The following is a 12,668-nucleotide window of genomic DNA, read 5'->3' on the forward strand; positions in this document are numbered from 1 at the left end:
ATGATTCCTTGTATTCTTTTTTTAAAGATTTTATTTATTTATTCATGAGAGAGAGAGAGAGAGAGGCAGAGGGAGAAGTAGGCTCCCAAGGAGCAGGGAGCCCGATGTGGGACTCGATCCCAGGACTCTGGGATCATGACCTGAGACAAAGGCAGATGCTTAACCATCTGAGCCACCCAGGTGCCCAATTCCTTGTATTCTTAATTGCTACAGTTTTTTATCAGGGATGCATTTTGGAATTTGTCAAATGCATTTTCTGCATCTATTTTGATGATCATATAGTTTGTTAATATGGTGGATTATATTGCTTGAGTTTTAAATGTCAAACCAAACCTACATTCCTGGAATCAACCCTACTTGATCATGATGTATAGTTGTTTTTCATATATAAAGGACTTGATTTGGTAAGCTTTTGTTAAGAATTTTTGTATTTGTGTTTATAAAGGATATTTATCAGTAGCTCTATTCTTGCAATGTCTTTGACTAGTTTTGTATCAAGGTAATGCTGAAATCATAGGATGTGTAAAAAAGTTTCTTACTTATTCAATTTTCTGAAAGACAATTGGCATTCAATGAGAGTATCCCCTTCACGTATCATGGTCCAGAATGTGTTTCCTAACAGAAGTTTTCACTGCATTTGTTTTTCCCCTATCAGAGGGTACAATCTTGTGCTGCCTGTTGTCGCATAGCTGAAAATACCTGTTTTTATATTTTTTGGTCCAGTTTTGTATTTATAGCAGGGAATAAATCCAGTCCCGTTTATCATATCATAGGCCAGAATAAAAAAAAGCTAATTTAACTGTTTTTATTTTTAATTTATTTAAACTTTTATAAAATTTTAAAATTTTAATTTCTAATTTAGTCATTTGCTTGTGTTGTGATATATAACATACAGATAAAAGTGCATAGGCATAAATGTACAGTGAAAGTTCATTATAAAGCAAACACTTAATGTCACCACCACCCAAATTCAAAAATTAAATGTTGCTTGCAATCTTGAAGCTCTCACATATCCCTTCCTTGAAGCCAGTCCTCTGCCATTCAACTATCATGACTTCTATGATAATTCTGATTTCTTATTAATTTTGAATTTACAGCAAATAATTGCTTAACTTTGTCTTTTTAGAATATATATTTGTGGAATCATGTACTATGACTTAATTTCTAGTTTCTATTATTTAAAATTGTGTTTGAATGACATGTAATTTTGATAGGCATAGCTGTAAATTCATTCTTTATATTGGTGTGTATTATTCCATTGCAAAGCATACTCTTGGTAGACATTTGTGTGTTCAAATTTTAGCTATAGCAAAAATTCTGCCTTGAATACTCATACATTATTTTGATCCATGTATGCATGGGTTTCTAAAGAGAAATTTCTGTATTATGAGGGAAATATCTCCTGCCTTATGCAAAAATGATTAACTATTTTCTAAAGTGGTTCTATAAATTTATACTCCCTTCAGTAATGTGAAAGTTCTAGTAACTGATGATTTTGATATTTAATTTAAGCAAATTTTATTGCAATTTAAATTTTCATTTCCCTATTTCTTCAAGTGATGGAGCAGATTTTTTGTTGCTGCTTATTGGTTTGTATTTCTTCTTTGGTGAAGACTGGTCATTTGCCTGCTTTCATATTATAATACTAGTTTTTAAAATATACATATTGAGCATAATCCCCTCCAGTTCCATCCATGTCGATGCAAATGGTGGGTATTTCTCCTTTCTGATGGCAAAATAAGCCTCCATTGTATATGTGTACCACATCTTCATCCATTCATCTGTTGAAGGGCATCTCGGCTCCTTCCACAGTTTGTCTATTACGGACATTGCTGCTAATTTGCATTGACGTGGATGGAACTGGAGGGGATTATGCTAAGAGAACTAAGTTAAGCAAAGAAAGACAATTACCATGTGGTTTCACTCATATATGGAACACAAGCAATAGCACAGAGGACCATGGGGAAGGGAGGGAAATCTGAAAGGGGAGAAATCAGAGAGGGAGACAAACCATGAAAGACTATGTACCCCAGGAAACAAACTGAGGGTTTCAGAAAGGAGAGGGGGTGGGAGGATGGGGTAACAGGGTGATGGGTATTAAGGAGGTTATGTGTTGTGATGAGCACTGGATGTTATACGCAACTAATGAATCATTGAACAGTACACCAAAAACTAATGATGTACTATACAGTGGCTAACTGAACATAATGAAAAAATAAAATAGACATACTAAAAATAAAAAGAAATAATAAAATAAAATATACATTCCCGGAGTTCTTTACATATTGTGAATATGAGTCTTTATTAGGAATATGTGCTATAAATAATATCTCTGACTTTCACTTTTTCTTTTTGGTTTTCTTTGTTATTCTTTTAATGTTATTCTCAGTTTGAAAGCAACCAAAATTATCAATTTTTTCCTTATTGTTATTAGTTTCCATATCTGGGTCAGAAATACTTTTCTCAGTTTAACTTGTAAAGCTGCATTGTTTGCCTTACAGATGTGAATTTATAAAACCCTGGAATTGATTGTGTAGAGGGTATGTGGTAAGAGATTAAATGTATCTTTTCCTTATTGATTGAGTTGTCCAAACATAATTTATTGAAAAAAATTTCTCCATGATCTTCCATATCACCTTTTTTTTTTTCAAGCATAACTTTGGCTTTTATTGGTAGAAACATATTTTAAAATGGAAAAATAATCATTATGAAGCATAGAGAGCTTTCAACCATTTCTTTGGAAATACATCTTGATAATAGCAACCGTTCATCATAATACAAAACAGAAAGAGGATTAATTTACTGTGGCATAAGAAGTTCTGCCAGTTCCTAAATGCCCTAAATAGTTTCTCTGAGATTTTCTACATTGTTTGGGCCTCAAGGAAAACCAAAGCCCCGCCTCCAGGTTTGGTAGCAAACAAACTCTGCTTCTCAGATGTTACGTTTCGGTCGCTCCTCTGGTAATAAGCTTCGAGCACGTTTGCTAGGAAGCTGGTCAGCTTGTCAGCAGGTACTAGTGATACTCTGCAGCCTCCCCATCCTGCTCCAGTGAGTCGTGACCCTTGAGCCCCAAACTTCCGACAGATGTCCACCAGCTGGTCCAGCTCAGGGCAGCTGCACTCGCACAGGTCCCGGCAGCTCGTGTGGCTCTGGTTCATTAACTCCCCCAGCAGCTGGACCATGTTGTCAGGTGCTTCCTCACATATCTTCTTAAACCGGAGCACCCGCGTAGCCTCGCTGTACACGTGCTTTGCCCACTGGTAGAGTTTGAAGATGAGCACATCTTGAGTGTTTGGACTCAAAATCTGGGTTCGAAGCTCCTGTAGGCTAATTCCCAGACACCTGCAGACCTCCTCAGGGCTATAGGGTTCAGGGTGAAGGGCATCCTCTGTGATCCACAGCATTTCTTCCAGACTGACTCCAAGTTTGGCCTGCACCTCCTCTAGTCGCAGTACTTCATCCCACTGCAAGCCTCTGTATTTAGCCAGGAGCTTTGCGGCGAGCCGACACTCCATCACCCTGATATTGAAGTGAGAAGTTGCTGCCTTATTCATTTCCACACAACTGTTGGCAATCACAAATACTGCTCCACTTGGGAGTTTCACATCAGTTGCCCTCAGAGGACTAAATTCTATCAACTTGGCAGTTCCTTCTTCTGCAAGAAATGATATGGACTGGTCCATCCCTCCTCCTTCAGTGCCAATATAACGCTCGCTCTTGGAACAGATTTCCGCAAGTTCCACCTTGGATAGGTTCATTCCCAGCACTGTGAGTGTCACCAAGCCAGCACAACAGACCAGAGCACTGGAGCTGGAGAGTCCAGAACTTGGTGGGATGTTTCCATCTACCAAGCAATTCATTCCAGTCAGGTTGCTAAGACCAAAGTGTTCCTGAATTCCTTTAAATCCACATAGGAAATAGTTGTGCCACAGAGGCTTGGTTTTGTCAATCTGAATATTATTAGCACTAGTACTGAAGTCCGGGTACAAGGGATTTGTGTTGGCTAGTTGAAGAGTTTGTGTTTTCACAGGTTCCACAGCTATTAACATATCTTGTTCTACAGCCATAGGAAGAACAGAATATCCACAATAATCTATATGTTCTCCTATTATGTTGACTCTTCCTGGTGCTCGAACATAAAACTTGGGAATGGATCCAAACTTAGAGTTAAACATCTCCTTTAGCTTCAGCAATCTGGGATGTTCTGCCACTTGGACTCGACGCATTGCAGGGCCCTCCGTAGCCATATTTCGCTAGATCCTTCTTTCCTCCGCAGTCTCAACCGGCCTCCATATCACCTTTGATTTAAAGTCAATTATCCATATATTCAGGGAATATGTTTTTATGTTCTTTCTTCTGTTCCACTTGTCTATTTGTCTAATCTGACATCAACACATTGTTTTAGCTGCTATAAGGAAAAATAATAGACATTTGTAAACATGTTTGCCATAGGAGTTACTAAAAATGAATATTAAAAAATAGTTGGTTGTCAATTGCTTATGACATAACCTTTGCAACTTTTTAAAAAGATTTTATTTATTTATTTGTCAGAGAGAGAGAGCAAGCACAAGCAGGGGGAGCTTCAGGCAGAGGGAGAAGCAGGCTTCCGCTGAGCAAGGAGCCCAATGCGGGATGGATCCCAAGACTCTGAGATCATGACCTGAACTGAAGGCAGACGCTTAACTGACTGAGCCACCCAGGCGTCCCAACCTTGGCAACTTTTAAATGTTATTATAATGCTGGTAAAATTGGGCTTTGTAAACACTGCTGCCAACAAAGTAAATAATTTGACAGTAATCTTAAAAAAATAATATTCAGAATTCTTATGGCATTTCTATTTAGGTTAGCTTATTTTTTTAAAAAGATTTTATCTATTTATTCAGTGAGAGAGAGTATGCAAGCAGGGGTAGGAGCAGAGAGAGAATCCCAAGCAGACTCTGCACTGAGTGTGGAGCCTGACGTGGGGCTCGATCCCACAACCCTTAGACCATGATCTGAGCTGAAATCAAGAGTCAGTCACTTAACCCACTGAGCCACAAAGGCACCCCATATCTTAGCTTATTTTTAATAAGGTCTCAACTATAGATAACTGTATGAATTAAGAGGTTTATCACAATGTACTTTATGTATATATACCTATTTATTTATCTACCTATCTACTTAATTTATTTTGGGAAATATAAGGAGAACTGTTCATTTAAAAATTAAAATTAAAAGGCAAATATGCAAAACTACATAGGGGGTATGATTGTAAGTAGTTAAAAATACACCATAACCATGTGGCTCAGTGACTGGAAAGAAAACACTATACTGTTAACACTGGTAATGTTAAGGTAGAGGAACTATTGTATATTTTCTTGCTTTTTTGGATATTTACCAAATAACATATAAAGTTGCAATGCTATTTTTATAATGAATGTGTGTTATGAAATAATGAGATATATAATGGAAGAGGGGTATTAGGGAGGAGAGAAAGTCCTCTAATTATTCCCTTTGATCATTCATGCTCCATAATTCTGAGTATTGGGCCACTGGGGATATTGTCTCAAAAGAAACTCTCCAGTTTGAAAACATAAATCCCAAATTTTAGGATCAGACTACATAGCAGGGCTGAGTGTAGAATCTATGTGTCTTGGGTTTAAGAGCAGATGGTGCAAAACCTTGACTGTGTGTGTGGCATCTTACATCGAAATAGGATTTTAGCTTTAGGCACACATTCTTGACTAGAAGCTTAGAAAAATCTCTCCACCATGTTAGATGTGTTTTCAGTTAGCTGGTATGTATCTAAAACTTTGCCTATTCTCTTTAAATTTTGTTGTGCTTATATGACTGTTTCCTCTCTCTCTGTCCTATTTCTACTCTGCATTTGTCCTGGTCATTTCCCCTGCTCAACCAACTGAAGAAGGAGAATCCTGGAACTTAGAAAATTCTTATATATGGCTGAGTTCAGCGATCCATAGTAAGTCTGCACTCAGAAAGAAATGAAGGTGAGAAGTCAGATTAAAGTGTGCTTGTGTGGCAAGAGAGTGGTTTGTAGGGGGGAAGGTGGTGATATTGAAGGGGGTAGATTGTTTGTGAATTCTATTTTACAGATGGTATAAAAATTAGAAATTATCCCTACTCTTAACATTTTATCACTATCAATCCACTCTTCTTAACAATATGAGAACGTCCTTTAACAGGCTTATTTTCTATTCTTTCATTGAAGACTAAGGCTTAAAATGCAAATTTCAGTGAATGTGATGATAGTGAAACACAAAATTTATAAAAAGCTAATAAAGATTTTTTTTTTTATTTGACAGAGAGAGAGACAGCGAGAGACAGAACACAAGCAGAAGGAGTGGGAGAGGGAGAAGCAGGCTTCCCATGGAGCAGGGAGCCCGATGCGGGGCTTGATTCTGGGACCCGGGGATCACGACCTGAGCCGAAGGCAGACACTTAATGACTGAGCCACCCAGGCACCCCTATAAAAAGCTAATAATATAAAATTTTAGACTTTCCAGTTGGAGGAAAACATGTCATTTACCTTCCTTTGCAGGAGAATTAATTCCTTCATTCATTTCCCCAAGAGATGAGCCTAGAGATTCTGTTTGGAAATTTGTGATGGAAATTTAGTCCTTTTCCAAATGACTTTATGATTATGTAACATCTGTTCTTAGAAAAACTTTTTTTTTTTTTGACTGATGTCACATTCTTTCTTGAGATTAGGTTTGGATGGAGACGAGTCATTGAGTGCAGGCTGCAGGAGAGGACTGAGAAATATTTTGAAAGTGGATCTAAGGTAATTTGTGAAACTTACACTTTTGCCTAGGGCAGAACTTGGACCAGACACTTTTGTGAATTTGGTTGCTGAGCTAGAAACAGAAAGGTTCAGATTAAAGGGAGAGATTATGTGCTTCTAGCCTACAAAGAGATCTTTTAATTCTGCTGGTACATTTACCTAATGCTCTGTTGTGGATCTAATGAAAATAACATTTTCCTAACCTGAGTGTCTTTCTCAAGGAAAGATTTACTTACTTACTTACTTTTTTCATAGAGGAATTTTCGGTTCACAGCACAAGTGAACAGAAAATAGAGATTTCCCATATACCACAGTCGCCTGCATATGTACATCCTGCCTCATTATCAAACATTCCCCACCAGGTGGTACTTTGTTAAAAGATGAACCTATATTGACACATTATAATTACTCAAAACCATAGTTTATATTAGGGTCCCCGTTCAGTGTTGTACATTCTGTGGGTTTGGAAAATATATAATGACAGATGTCCACCATTTTAGTATCACACAGAGTGTTTTCACTGCCCTAAAAATCCGTGCTCTACTTATTCATCCTTCCCCTGCCCTTAAACCCTGGCAACCACTGATTTTTTTTTACTGTCTCCAGAATGTCATATAGTTGAAATTACACAGTATGTAGCCTTTTCAGATTGGATTCCTTCGCTTAGTAGTATGCATTTAAGTTTCCTCTATATATTTGAATGGCCCGATAGCTCATTTCTTTTAGTGGTGGATAATATTCCATTTCTGGATGTACCATGGTTTATTTTCTCATGCACCTACTGAAGGGCATCTTAGTTGTTTCCAAGTTTTGGCAATTATGACTAAGCTTTTATAAACATCCATGTGCAGGATTTTGTGGAGATGCAAGTTTTTAACTCCTTTGAGTAAATACCAAGGAGCATGACTGCTGGATTGTGTGGTGAAAATATGTTTAGTTTTGTAAGAAACTGTCAGATTGTCTTCCAAAGTGGCTTCCAAACTGTCTTCCGAAGTACTATATTTTGCATGTCCACCAGAAATGAGTGAGAGTTCCCATTGCTTCATATTCTCACCAGTATCTGGTGTTGCCAGTGTTCTGGATTCTGGCCAATTATAATAGGTTTGTAGCAACATTTCATAGTTTTTTTAAATTTGCATTTCCCTGATGACATATGATGTAAAAAATCTTTTCATATGCTTACTTGACATCTGTACATCTTCTTTGGTAAGATGTCTGTTAAGGTTTTTGGCCCAGTTTTTGGGGGGCTCTTTGCTTTCTTATTATTGAGTTTTAAGAGTTCTTTGTATAATTTGGATAATGTCCTCTATCAGATATATCTTTTGTTAAATATTTTCTCCTAGTCTGGGGCTTGTCTTCTCATTCTCCTGATTGTCTTTTGCAAGGCAGAATTCTTAAAATTATAATGAAGTTCAGCTTATCAACTTTTTCTCTCATGGATGATGCTTTTAGTATTGTATCTAAAGGGTCATTGCCATACCCAAGGTCATCTAGATTTTCTCCTATGTTATCTTCTAGGAATTTTATACTTTTGTATTTCACATTTATGCCTGTGATTCATTTTGAGTTAATTTTTGTGAAGGGTGTAAAATTTGTGTCTAGAAGTTTTTGTTTGCACATGGATGCCCTGTTGTTTCAGATACATTTGTTAAGAAGACCATCTTTTCTCCACTGTATTGCCTTTGCTCTTTTTTCAAAGATCAGTTGACTATATTTATGCTTTCTCTGCTTTTTCAAATCTCACAGATCTTTTTCAAATCAATTTCTAATTATACCTCTATCACATCTGCTTTTGTTGTTACCACAATATCACCCACACTATCAGTCTTACATGCATAAGGTTGGTTGTTAAACTAATATTGAACATTTACTACTAAGTGCCAAGCACTGAGCTAACCATTTCATGTTCATTATCTCATTCAATCCTCACAAAGACCTTATGAGGCAGACAATATTATGACCCATTACTCGTTCGCAGAAGATGAGACCCAAAGATCTTAAATAAATTGCTTAGGGCCCCAGCATTAGTGAATGGTAGAGATAGGGTCAGGTTTATAAACCAATTTTATATAACCCTAAGTGAGATTTTACAGGGATAGTACTTCATTTCATTCATCTTTATATTTTTCTAGCAGGTTGATTAAAAAAATGAATGTTTTTGACCTTAAATTGCTTGCCATGACCTAAACTCAATGTTTAAAATGCATTTGGGGCTGGAAAGGAGTCTTTTTGTCTTCCTGCCTATCTTTGCCAGGATCATAATCTATTCAAACATTTTGAGAAGGACAAGGTTTATATAGGGGTGTGGTTCTATAGATTGATCTCAAGAAAGGTCTGAAGAGCTCTTATTTTCTCTACTTCCTTATTCTTGCTAGAAATTCTACTTATTGAGATTTTTGTTCATGATGTAAGTCTTTATCCTTGTGAAAATGGAGATAATGCAGGAAATAGTAAGAGATCAGCAATTTATAAGCTGGTATGAATATATTTATCAGATGATTTCTTATGAACAAATACTGATCACAGAGGGAAATCAGTTATATCCAATGACAAATATGGAAGTTTAACATAAAATGGGATACAAATGAACAGAAGGAAATATTGTCCTTCTGAAAATATAATTGAGGGTTTTTTTAGGTTTATCTGCTGACATTAATTAATAAAGCTAAATGATATTAGTGTCATTGAAATTTAGATTTGTGAGCTCTGTAGTATAGAAATAAAGTCTAGCTTCAGAGAGAGACATTTCTAGTGGGATACAGTAGTTATTTTTATTATCTTCTATTACCAAATGCCTTCTAGATTCAGTCCAATTTCTGTTTGTGTGTGGGTAGGTTATAAATATGAATTGTCTACTTTTTTTCCTGGAATATAAACACTGGAGAATGGAAAAAGTATTGTTGAAGGTAAAAATAAGTATGCAAGTGTATATCATTTCTATGTAGGTTCACATTTTTATATGCATATATTTGGGTAGTTGGCCTGTTTACCACCAACTATGACTTAGCTGATACTAAAATAAGATGGCCCCTGATGACAAATTTTCCATGGAGTAAATCAGATTGGGAGAAACTACATAAAACTGGTAATAAGAATTGACTCCTGCCAGAGGTTTTGCCAACTATAAAGATACATTACTCAGTGACTTCATTTAACACATGAAAAAACAGGCCAGATGTAACACATGACTTAGCTCCAGGGCCAGATGTAGTGTTGATCTCTTTTTCCTTTTTTGGCCTCCTTTTGCCTGTAGCCCATGCCTCAGAAATAATTCTCTCAGAAGATATTTTTGCAGTCATTTGTGGTCTTGTATCATGATTATTGCTTTACTTCTCCAGGATGCCCCGATGTGCAAACATGCAGAACTACACTTCCGTGATGGAGTTCACCCTATTGGGAATTCCCAATACTGAAGGGCTGGAGAACATGCTGTTTGTCTTATTTTTGGCCTTCTATCTCTTTACCTTGCTGGGAAATCTGCTCATCTTCCTCACCATTCTGGTCTCCTCCAACCTGCACACCCCCATGTATTTCTTCCTGGGAAATCTGTATTTGACATCTTTTTCCCTTCAGTGAGTTCCCCCAAAATGATGCTCTACCTCATGGGGCAAAGTCGGACCATCTCTTACCAGGGCTGTGCCTGCCAACTCTTCTTTTACCACTTCCTGGGTGGCACCGAGTGTTTCCTGTACACCGTGATGGCCTATGACTGATTCATGGCGATTTGTTACCCTTTGCGGTACACCATCATGAACCCCAGGGTGTGCACCGGTTTGACGTTGGGCACTTGGCTGGGTGGTGGTCTACATGGAAGTATCCTCACATTTCTGGTCTTTAAGTTACCCTACTGTGGCCCCAGTGAGGTGGACAATTTCTTCTGTGATATCCCGGTGGTGCTGCCCCTGGCCTGTGCAGACACCTCTCTAGCTCAGACGGTGAGTTTTACTAATGTGGATGTTGTGACTCTTACATGCTTTTTCCTTATCCTTACTTCCTATGGTCACATCGTCCTTTCCATATTGAAAATCAGCACCTCTGAAAGCTGGCGCCGAGCTTTTTCAACCTGCAGTGCCCACCTGATTTCAATCGTCTTGTTCTATGGGCCGGTGATGCTCATATATCTCAGGCCTGCTTCCAGCCCCTGGCTAGATTCTGTTATTCAGGTGTTAAATAATATTGTCATTCCTTCTCTCAACCCTTTGATTTACACCTTAAGAAACAAGGATGTGAAATTGGCTTTGAGGAAGGTGTTCATTTAAATGGTCCACATTTTGGGGGCATAAGGTATAGGGGCAATTCTTCTCTGAAATTCTTTGGGAAGTTGCTTCAGATCTACTACTCTTAGAATGGGATTGTTGCCAAATAGTGAGCTGGGCAAAGTTTCTACCAGTTCTTTAGGAGTCCTGAAAGTCACTTGGTAGGGGTCAGCTGAACCACTGATTTAATCCTACATGGAAACTTTCCATATTAACCCAGCCTTATCTCTTTTTGATTTGCCAAAACAATGTACCTTTTCTGCCTTACACAAGCTGTACTTGTTGGAATTCTGTTTTGACCAATTACCATAAAGCTTCAAGTTTCTAGAGGCCATGGACTATCTTCCTTCCCTCCTTCCCTCCCCCTTCTTTCCTTCCTTCCTTCCAAAATGTATGCCTTACTCTATTCTATTACAGTCTGTCTCTGGCCGTTCAACAAAGCTAGGTTTCATGGTCGACATGCTATAAAATTTAAAAGCAGGATTGCACAGTTTGGTAAATTTAAGTTTAAACTTAATTTATAACTTTGGCTTTAATCGTATCTTCCCATTAGACAATAATTCCATTTGGAGCTTTAGGCCTTTGGCCCTCAGAGATGTCTGGCGTTGGCCTTTACTCATTATATCTCAAGTGAGAAGCTGGCCATTAATCAATTCTTATAAGATAAAAGAGAGGACTCCTGTAAATTTTAGAGGAGAGGCTTTTTGAACTAGAATTCTCTATATACTGTAGATATTTTCTGTTTCTTGAAAATATAATATACCTGTAATTAATTGAAATTGAGCCAGTAACAATATTTACTATTTATTTTTGAATCTTTCAACATTTAATCAAATGAATTTCAGGCCAATTACCTATCTGTTCAGTCATCCACTCAAACCCCTAGAACAATAGCTAACATTTAAGATCTTACTATGTGTGTGATGGTGTTCTAAGCACTTTCCATGTATTGACTAAATTAACTCACAAAATCCCAAGAGGTAAATACTGCGATATCCTTCTTTTATAGATGAAGAAACTACAGTCAGAGAAGTATTCACATGAACGAGTCTGAATCTAGAACTAAACTTTTACTGCCTTATAAAAAGCAGTGAAAAATCATAAATTCTGTATAATCATAGCCATCCTTTATATCTTGCCTTTTTATATACTGTTTATGGTTCTAGTATTTTGCATATTAACATGTAATATTTTGCACATACTAACTAAGGTAATCTGAGCAGCATCTCTATTAGGCAGATACAATTACTCTCCTCAATTATATGGGAGAAAACGGAGGCATAAGGACATTAAGTAACTGCAGGATAGAAAAACAGTGAAACATTGGACGTAACGAGGGAAGCACTCTGGGTGACATAAGTAGGAATAAACAATGATGGGAAAATAAGAATCAACTCTTTTCCACTACATTGTAATACCCATTCAGTCAATCATAGCCTGATTAACTTAAAACTGTGTATCTGACTAGTGTCAGATGGGATCAGAACAGACTGTCCACTAAATTACCTATACAAAGAGTAAAAGGGAAGAAGTATTTGTGGGAGCAACATCTACCTGCCTATGATATAAATCAAGCATTTATATGCACTAGCTGATTTACTGTAACAGTTGCTAATATCACTACTTTATTA

At 37.3% G+C, this 12,668-nt stretch overlaps 2 pseudogenes; one reads left to right on the forward strand and one right to left on the reverse strand.

Annotated features, from left to right (window-relative positions):
• Positions 1-2,654: 2,654 nt before the first annotated feature.
• On the reverse strand, positions 2,655-4,281 carry LOC112840594 (N-acetylgalactosamine kinase pseudogene; annotated as a pseudogene).
• Positions 4,282-10,138: 5,857 nt separating this feature from the next.
• LOC112840555 (olfactory receptor 10D3-like) lies at positions 10,139-11,040 on the forward strand (annotated as a pseudogene).
• Positions 11,041-12,668: the final 1,628 nt, after the last annotated feature.

The sequence above is a fragment of the Callorhinus ursinus genome, unplaced genomic scaffold (assembly GCF_003265705.2).
Source record: "Callorhinus ursinus isolate GAN/ISIS: 27379988/994484 unplaced genomic scaffold, GSC_fseal_2.0 scaffold19, whole genome shotgun sequence".
In the NCBI taxonomy this organism is placed as follows: domain Eukaryota; kingdom Metazoa; phylum Chordata; class Mammalia; order Carnivora; family Otariidae; genus Callorhinus; species Callorhinus ursinus.